Genomic DNA, 9,325 nt, shown 5'->3' with positions numbered 1-9,325 from the left:
TCTTTTCCATCGGTGGGCACATGGTATCATATACACTTTTATTCACTTTATTGTAAGTGGTACCATAAGACAGTTAGCAAACTTAGCTCCTAACAGACGTTGGTCATCATGATCACAGGGAATGTTGATAGCATAATTTATTTTCTTTGTAACTTCTTCAATAAATACGGTAGAAAAAAAATTTGATTTATGTCTAAAGTCTATTTTCTTTATTAATGCATGTTTCTGTAGAGGTAGACTAAACGTAATAAGTTTGTGTACCTGGGAGATAGTACATTTCTCTTTGACTTTTATATCAGATACAATATTATTCATGTCATCACTTATTATTAAGTCTAACGTATGACCAGTTAAAGTAGTTGTGCAGTCGACATTATTCAATAGTCGACATGATTCTAGTAACTAAATGCCAAAGCGTCAGGATTTGATACGTCATCCATCCAAAAATTGAAGTCTCCACAGATAACTAATTCGTTTTTTTCCATGATAATCATCTCAATGAGAGCACCGAATTATTCAAAAAAGATACTAGAGTTTGTTCTAGGAGGTTTATACTGCTCCAGAACGTATTTTTTATGGCGTCATACGCTAATGGGGTGTCCCCTTCCTCCTAAATCCAATAGGAAATTTCTTGGAGAGTGACCTTGGGGATTGCCGCAAGGACATTGTCTGCTTCGGTGCTTCAGCGAGTCAGGTTCTTGATGTGAAACTGAACCTTGGCGTTCTGGAACCAAGTGAAGGCTTCTTTGTTGATGAAGGGTGGCAGTTTCAATGATGCAGCGTGGATCACCGGAGTAAGGATTGGTGGGCGGCATTGTAACAAGAGCGAAAAAAGGCAATGAAGAACTAATCACTCCGATGGTCACCAATGTGTGACGTGGTTGTTAAGCGCTAACAGAGATGTGAGGTGAAAGGAAGTTAAGTTTATTCAGCAAATAACTAGTTTATATACAAGCAGTTGAGAACAAGAATGTCCCAAAATATTAAACAATCTAAAAACATGTGATAGCAAGCTTAAACAGGTAGTTCTATTATCAGTGTGAGAAAGTAATAGAAAAAAAACCAATACCATTATCATTATTATTATCATTATTATCATCATTATTAGCTAAGCTACAATCCTAGTTGGAAAAGCAAGATGCTATAAGCCCAAGGGCTTCAACAAGGACAAATAGCCCAGTGTGGAAATAAGGAAATAGATAAACGATATGAGGAATAAGTAAGAATTGATAAAATATCTCAAAAACAATAACAACATCAAAACAGATATTTCTTGTATAAACTATAAAGACTTATATCAGACTGTTCAACATAAAAAACATTTCCTGTAAGTTTGAACTTTAGAAGGTCTACCGATTCAACTAGCCGATAAGGTTGCCTGAAAACTTTAAATCAATCAATACCTGATTAGGAAGATCATTCTACAACTTGGTCACAGCTGAAATGAAACTTCTAGAATACTGTGTATTAATGAGCCTCATGATGAAGAAGGCCTAACTATTAGAATTAACTGTATACCTAGTATTACGAACAGGATGGAACTATCCGGGAAGATCTAAATGTAAAGGATGTTTTAGCGTATACGAAACACGTACGGTACATAGTAAGGATGTAATAGATAGCGGCTAAGTTAATATTCAATCTGTTGATAACAAAACAGTTCAAATTTGAGAATACAGTGGTTACTTTCCTCTTAGGTAGGTAGGTATTACATTACCCTTTATATAGTAGGACACGGGCTCTCGCGTTGGCAGCCCGTAAGTTGGAATTTTCCTATTGATAAGTGTGGAAGACTCTTTAGCTACTGTAAGCAACTAGAAGGTCACTCCAAAATCAAACCTTTGTTTTATAATCTTGGTTAGTGCCATCTTCCACTGTCTTAGGTAGAGTGTTCTGGCATGAGGGTTCACTCAAGCACTATTTAGCTTATTTTTCTTCCTCTTTTTTTATAGGTTATATATGAAAAATTCATTTTAATATTTTTACTGTTCTTAAAATATTTTTTTTTCATTACTTCTCGTGTAGTTTATTCATTTCCTTATTTACTTTCCTCGCTGTGTTATTTTTCCCTGTTGGAGCATCCTACTTTTCCAACTAGTGTTGTAGCTTAGATGATGATAATAATAATAATAATAATAATAATAATAATAATAATAATAATAATAATAATAATAATAATAATAATAATTGAGAAATTAGAAATATTTCATCCAAAAAGGAACTGATGATTTTCTTGTTCACTGTTTCGATAATGTGGATTGTCAAATCCATATTATTGAATAAACGCATATTATACAGTGATTGGTAAAATACCCTAGAATATATATATGTATATATATATATATATATATATATATATATATATATATATATATATATATATATATATATATATATATATATATATATATATATATATATATATATATATATATATATATATATATATATATATATATATATATATATATATATATATATATATATATATATATATATATATATATATATATATATATATATATATATATATATATATATATATATATATATATATATATATATATATATATATATATATATATATATATATATATATATATATATATATATATATATATATATATATATATATATATATATATATATATATATATATATATATAAACATATATATATATATATATATATATATATATATACATACTATATATATATATATATATATATATATATATATATATATATATATATATATATATATATATATATATATATATATATATATATATATAAAACGAATTTTGAGCGAAGCGAAAAATCTATTTTTGGGTGAGATAGCCATGTCATCTTGATGGAAGGTTCCTTTCAGTTGCTTCCTAGGGTATATTTGACTACAGTGCTATTCCCAGAGAATTTAACTAAAGGTCTCCAGAATTCTAACTCCTGGTGCGAATATCCTTAAAGTTTTCTTTTAGGATATTGCATAATATTAGGGGACGTATTCTTGACACGCCACATAGCAATCTGCACCCCGCATAGGGTTTACGCTTCGAGGGGGAAAAGTGGCAAAATAAAAGAGGAGCCGTTACAAAATTCTCCTCCACTGTTACTGTTTGAGTACTCAGATGGCGCCACCATCGTCCGCCATCTTTATTCCTTTGTAGCGTTAAGCCAGTACTTTTAGATACAGTAATATCGGGAGGGAACCTACCAAGGCCTTTCATTGAAAGGAGGGTGGGTCCATCAGGACGACATGGCTATCTCACCCAAAAATAGATTTTTCGCTTCGCTCAAAGTCCGTGTTTTGGGCTCAGAACCATGTTGTCCTGATGGAAGTTTGCCAGAGCATTAAGGTATCGTGGATTTTCCAGTTGTGCCTTTCGACTTCAAGATAATCTTTCCATGGTCCTTTAGACCTAAGAGACCTATGACATTACCGTTATATGTCATTTCTGCTAACCATATACTATGTTAGTACTTCCTGCCCCCTACAGGGAAGAGTCAAACTAGACTCGGAAAAAGTCTCAAAGTTGCATATTCTATATAAACCACCTACCATTCAAAAGAGACATGCAGGTCTCACTGTATGTCATTAGCCAAAGTTGTATCTAGTATTGGAACAAGTTACATCTAGCTAGAAAGGTTTGTATAAATGTAGGAACAAAGGTATTACTTTTGTTGTTACTTCATGCAGAATAAAGGGTTTAAATAAATGCTCTCATATAGGCTTTATTAGAAATGTTTAGGGCGAAATAAGACGCAGAAAAACATTAATCATTTATTGTCAAGCAATAAATAAAGTTCAACATTCATTTACAACATCATAAAAAATGCAAATGAAAAATTCATTTCAGTAACATAGACATGATAAAATAAATCAGAAATCCTGGTTTTATCTGAAAAATAAAACTTTGCCACCTCACATGGAAATTTCTTAGACATTTTAATATCTATCTGAGAATCTATCTATTTACACTTGTGTAAGAAACACATGGCACTAGTGTTCAGTCTATGTTACATCACCATAGTAAGATGGAACAGTCCATAATGTCACCGTGATGACATTTCATTGACATGTTGCATTCTAAAGTGCTGACATGCTCATCTTTTAGAATTACAGTCCCACATAATTCACTGTTCCTCGCAGCACTAAGCAGCAGGTTTCAGCACACTACCTGATGCTACCACGAAACGCTTTAACTCCTGCACTTGCTTCGCAGTGTTTAAAGAACACCCTGGATGACTTCCACCCAGTAAACGAGCGAAGACTTTCGAAGTCCATAAGCTGGAAGAAATTTAACGACGAAGCAATCTTCCTAGGATCATGACCTGCGGGTGTACTGTCAGGATCCGCTCTGTGAATAAAGTAGGTGATCTTCGCCCTTAGTTGTTTTAGTGATAGGTTTGAACACGATGTTTCTCCTTTAAAGAGCTGTCCTCCCCTGAAGTCTGAAGTTCTGCAAAGATATACCTTTAGACTCTCCAATGGACACAGAGAGACATCTTCCTTCAGAGGGCAGATTATAAGTGGGTATCTCATTCTTGGCGAGAAATGTTGGGTCGGGAAAGAGTTTTAGCTCACCCGTTTCAGCAAACTGGAAATGGCCTTCTTCCCTGGACAAGACCACTATTTCACTGAGGCTAGAGAAAACAAGAAAATAACTTTCTGAGTCAACTCTTTCAAAGAGCAAGCCTCATTGTCCAAGCTTGAGGCAAAATGTAGCACCTTATCAAGAGACCACAAGATGGGCCTTGGAGGTGCTACGGGTCTAATTTAGTCTGGCACAGGCCTTAGTGATTTTATTAAAAAATTCATTAGACAAGTCTATCTGGAAGGCATACAGTAAAGGTCTTGTCAAGGCAGATTTACCCGTAGTTATCGTGTTGGCTGCTAAACCTTGTCCATGAAGGTGAATAAAGAAAGACAAACAGGAATCCATCGTGATTTCCTTTGGATTCTTTGCCTTGACAAAAGCCAGCCATTTCTTCCAAGATGACTCGCATTGCCTTTTGGTAGATTTTGACTTATATTCCTCCAAGAAGTCAATACTTTCTTTCGAGATCCCAAACCTTTTCTTTACTACTAGGGAGAGAAAATCATAAGATGAAGGTCTCGGGTTTTCTGTAATGAAGCGAAGACAATCGACTTCTGAACTTGTTGAGACAGAACTGGGTCCGGCAGAGGAATCAGCTTCGGCTGTAATTCCAGAATTAAGGGGAATCAGTTGTTCCAGGGCCACTTGGGAGCTACTAGGACTGCTGTACCCTGAAAGGATCTCAGATTGTCGAGGACCTTCAACAGCAGGTTGGGTGGAGGGAACAGGTAAATCCTGGTCCATTTGTTCCAGTCCAGGGACATGGCGTCTACTGCTTCCGCTCGAGGGTCCTCGTACGGAGCCACGTATCGAGGAAGTTTCTTGTCGTCGCTCGTTGCAAAGAGGTTGATCTGCAGTTCTGGGACTTGATGCAAGATGAAGGAGAATGATTTTGCGTCTAGGGACCATTCTGACTCTATCGAAGCTATCCTGGATAGAGTGTCCGCTGTCACATTGTGGAACCCTTGAAGGTGAACTGCTGACAAGTGCCATCTCTTCTTTACCGTTAGTCGGAAGATGGCCAACATCACTTGGTTGAGTTGAGGCGATCTTACCACCACTTCGCTGTCCAGAATCAGTCTTATGTGGACTGAAGGATGAGGGGACAATTTCTTCAATGTGAGAAAGACTGCCATGGCCTCCAAAATGTTAATGTGAAAAGTCCTGAACAGAGAGGACCAAGTTCCTTGAGCTCTGCGCTAATGGGAGTGACCCCCCCCCCCCCATCCTTCCAATGATGCGTCCATATGGATGATAACTGAGGGTGGAGGCGGCTGCAGAGGTATTGACCTCTTGAGCTTTCCGGCCCCCGACCATGGCTTGAGAAGTGATCGTAGCCGAATTGGTAGTGGTCATTTTAGATCTCTTCGAGCGTTTGATGCATATCTTCTCCAGACTCCTGATGCATCTTTTAGCTGTGCTCTTAGCACTGGGTCTGTCACTGAAGCAAACTGGAGGGAGCTCAGCACTCTCTCCTGTTGGCGTCTTGAAATCTGACTGGATTTTAGGAGTCTCTTGACAGATCCCGCTATCTATCTCCTCTTCTTTAATGGAATGGAGAGGCGATGTGACTGTAAGTCCCAATGTATGCCTAGCCATTGGAACTTCTGAGCTGGAGATAGTCGAGACTTTTTGGTGTTGATCTTGAATCCTAGATGTTCCAGGAATTGGATCACTTTCTTGGATGCTTGCATACATTCCGTTTCCGATGCTGCCCACACCAGCCAATCGTCCAGGTATGACACCACCTGGACACCTTGTAGGCGTAGTTGTTGAACGACTGCTACTGCAAGCTTCTTGAAGATCCTTGGGGCTATATTTAGACCGAAGGGCATGGCTTTGAAAATGTACTTTCTTTTTTGTAGCCTGAATCCTAGGTAGGAGGAGATCTGACGATTCATCGGAATATGCCAATAGGCATCTGCCATGTCTTTGGAGAGTGTGTATGCCCTTTTGGGCAATAGGGCCCTTATGTGTTGAAGGGTTAACATCTTGAACTAGTTGTTCTCGATAAACTTGTTGAGAGGAGACAAATCCAGAATGATTCTGAGTTTGAAGGGTTAACATCTTGAACTTGTTGTTCTCGATAAACTTGTTGAGAGGAGACAAATCCAGAATGACTCTGAGTTTGTCTGAGTCCTTCTTAGGAACACAAAACAGCCTTCCTTGGAATTTGATGGACTTTGCCCTCCTTATCACCCGTTTGCTCAAGAGCTCTCGGACATATTCTTCCAGAACGGGGGTGGAGTGTTGGAAGAACTGAGGAAATTCTAGTGGAACTGTCTTCCAGCTCCAGCCTAGTCCATTCTTTATTATGCTGTGGGCCCAGGGATCGAAGGTCCAACGATCCCGGAAGAGTCGGAGTCTTCCTCCTACCGGAAGCATCTCATTGCCTCTGGTTTCCAGAGGCTTGCCTCCTCGACCGGTTGCTCCCCTACCTCCTCTTCCTTTAGAGGGACGTCTGGAGGAATCTTTACCTGAGCCTCTACCTCTAGGGCGAAAGGTAGTGGTCTGTCTCTCATAGGCGGAAGTAAAGGCTGGTGACTGGGTCACCACTTGCTCGGGTACCAACTGGTAGGTAGGTTGGGGCTGTGCCACTATCTGTGGTGCAGCAGTCACGGGAAGTTGTTGTTTAGCAGGGCGAGTTGACACTCTTGGCCTTTTTGTCTTTCTCTTCGGTTGGGGACCCTCATCCGGAGAAAACTTTCTTTTTGCCGACATGCCCCACTTCTGGAGAAGATTTCTATTCTCTGTGGTGGCCTTGTCGACAATTTCCTTTACTAGATCGTTCGGGAACAGATCTTTCCCCCAGATGTTGGAAGATATCAACTTCCTGGGCTCGTGTTTGACCGCAGCTGAAGCAAACACGAACTCTCTACAAGCCCTTCTTGCCCTAATGAAGCTGTAGAAATCTTTTGTCAGGGTTGCCAAATGTACCTTGGCCAAGACCATGAACATGTCTGAGGTTCTTTGTTCTCTGGCCATTGCCTCCATGGACACCTGGAGGGACAGAGAGGCAGCAATCCTCTCCTTTGTATCTTGTTCTCTACGTAGGAGAAACTCAGATAACTTGGGGAGGTTCTTGTTGAACTGGCATCTAGCGATGTCAGCCTCCAACTCCCCGACTGAGAAGGTTAGCTGAATGTCCTTCCAGTCTTTATCATCAGATGGTATGGCCAGGGAGAGGGGCCTACACTCCTCAAGTGTAGGGCAAGGTTTTCCTGCTTTCACTGCCTTAACCACTGCCCTGAACGATTTCTCCGCGAAGGGGAAAATCATAGTTGTGGGAGCAAGAAAAGAGGGATGCTTCTTGCTCAGGGCCGGCACCTTAGAATTGGTGAAGCCCTTGTCCTTCAGGCTGCTGGCGAATAAAGCTGAGCCTTCGAGTGGTCAAGCACTATGACCTCCTTAGGCTCTGTTTCTTCCTTGGAAACCTATTCCGTCCTACGACGGACGAAGCAGTCTGGATAGGACTCAAAGCTGGGCCAGAACTTGATGTCCTCAATGGGAAAAGCGCCCAGCTTTTCCGAAACATAGATCTTACAATTGGTTATGGGCATATACTCGGCATGCCTCCATGGGTTAACCTCGGAACACGAGGGAAGCTCCTTAGCATTGAGCCTCCATTGAGGCCTGCGGGAAAGCGTAATCCAAAGAATCTCCTTCTTGAATTCGGCTTCCCTCTGCTCGATCTTCTTATTGTACATCTCCATCATAGCTTTGATGGCAGCCAGAGTGTTGTCCGACTTTGTAGGTTGAGGAGCTGAGGATATAGAGGGTACAGGTTCTGGGGCAGGAAACCGACGAAACAGAGATGGTTTCGAACTCCTCCTCTTCCATCTCAGGAGCCACCATTGACTCCTTTTCTCGACTTTCTGCCAGAAGGTCCTTTTTGGTGTCCTCTGACACCTCTGACATCCTCTCATCTTCTAGATGGATGTCCTTCATCGCATTTGAAACATCCGTTTCGACAGATAGCTGGATGCAAGGGATCTCAGGGTGAGGCTGAGGGATAACAGCATCCACAGATGCTTTGGGGAATAGCTGGGCTCTCATACGCTCGCTAGGGAGGTAAGGCCCCGTGGCGTTCTTTTGAAAGCCACGAACCCATTTGCGTAACTTCTCCCGAGCTACATCTCTTGACTCCGCTGACTTGGAATTTTCAAACGACTCATTCAACAGATCCTTACACGATGTACATACCTGTGGGTCCCAGTATTTTAGAGGTCCCTTGGTGATGGAACAGCGGGAGTGTGTCCTACACCCTAGATGGCCGTAAAAGTTCTTGCGGTGAACGCTACAGAACATGCTGTCACACTTGACATAGTCCTGTAAAGAGAGGAAAATAAAATGAGTATATTGTAATCTATCTCACTAGACTAATAAATATTATAATTAGTATTATCATAAAAATTACCATTTTATATTATTGCATATAGCTTAGGATAGGTAAGCTGGAAATGAAATAGGAAAGACACATACATGTGTTCCCGCCCTGCCAATTGCTGTGACCTTCCTCAGTATTAATTATAGGGTATCCTCTATAAGAGGCCCAATGGAAGATTCTAGCCCATTGGGATAGAGTAGTGTAAACAACACCCACTTCCAAAAGAGTCAATAATGAGGATTAAAGAAACTCATCAACAATCTGTGTAAAGAAAAGGGAATTCCTTTCCCGATTCTATTAGGTCTCAACAATAGACTGCGCCTGGAAAACTTTTACTACT

This window comes from Palaemon carinicauda, chromosome 11, assembly GCF_036898095.1.
Source record: "Palaemon carinicauda isolate YSFRI2023 chromosome 11, ASM3689809v2, whole genome shotgun sequence".
NCBI classification, from domain to species: Eukaryota; Metazoa; Arthropoda; class Malacostraca; order Decapoda; family Palaemonidae; genus Palaemon; species Palaemon carinicauda.
Note: the sequence above shows the minus strand (reverse complement) of the source record.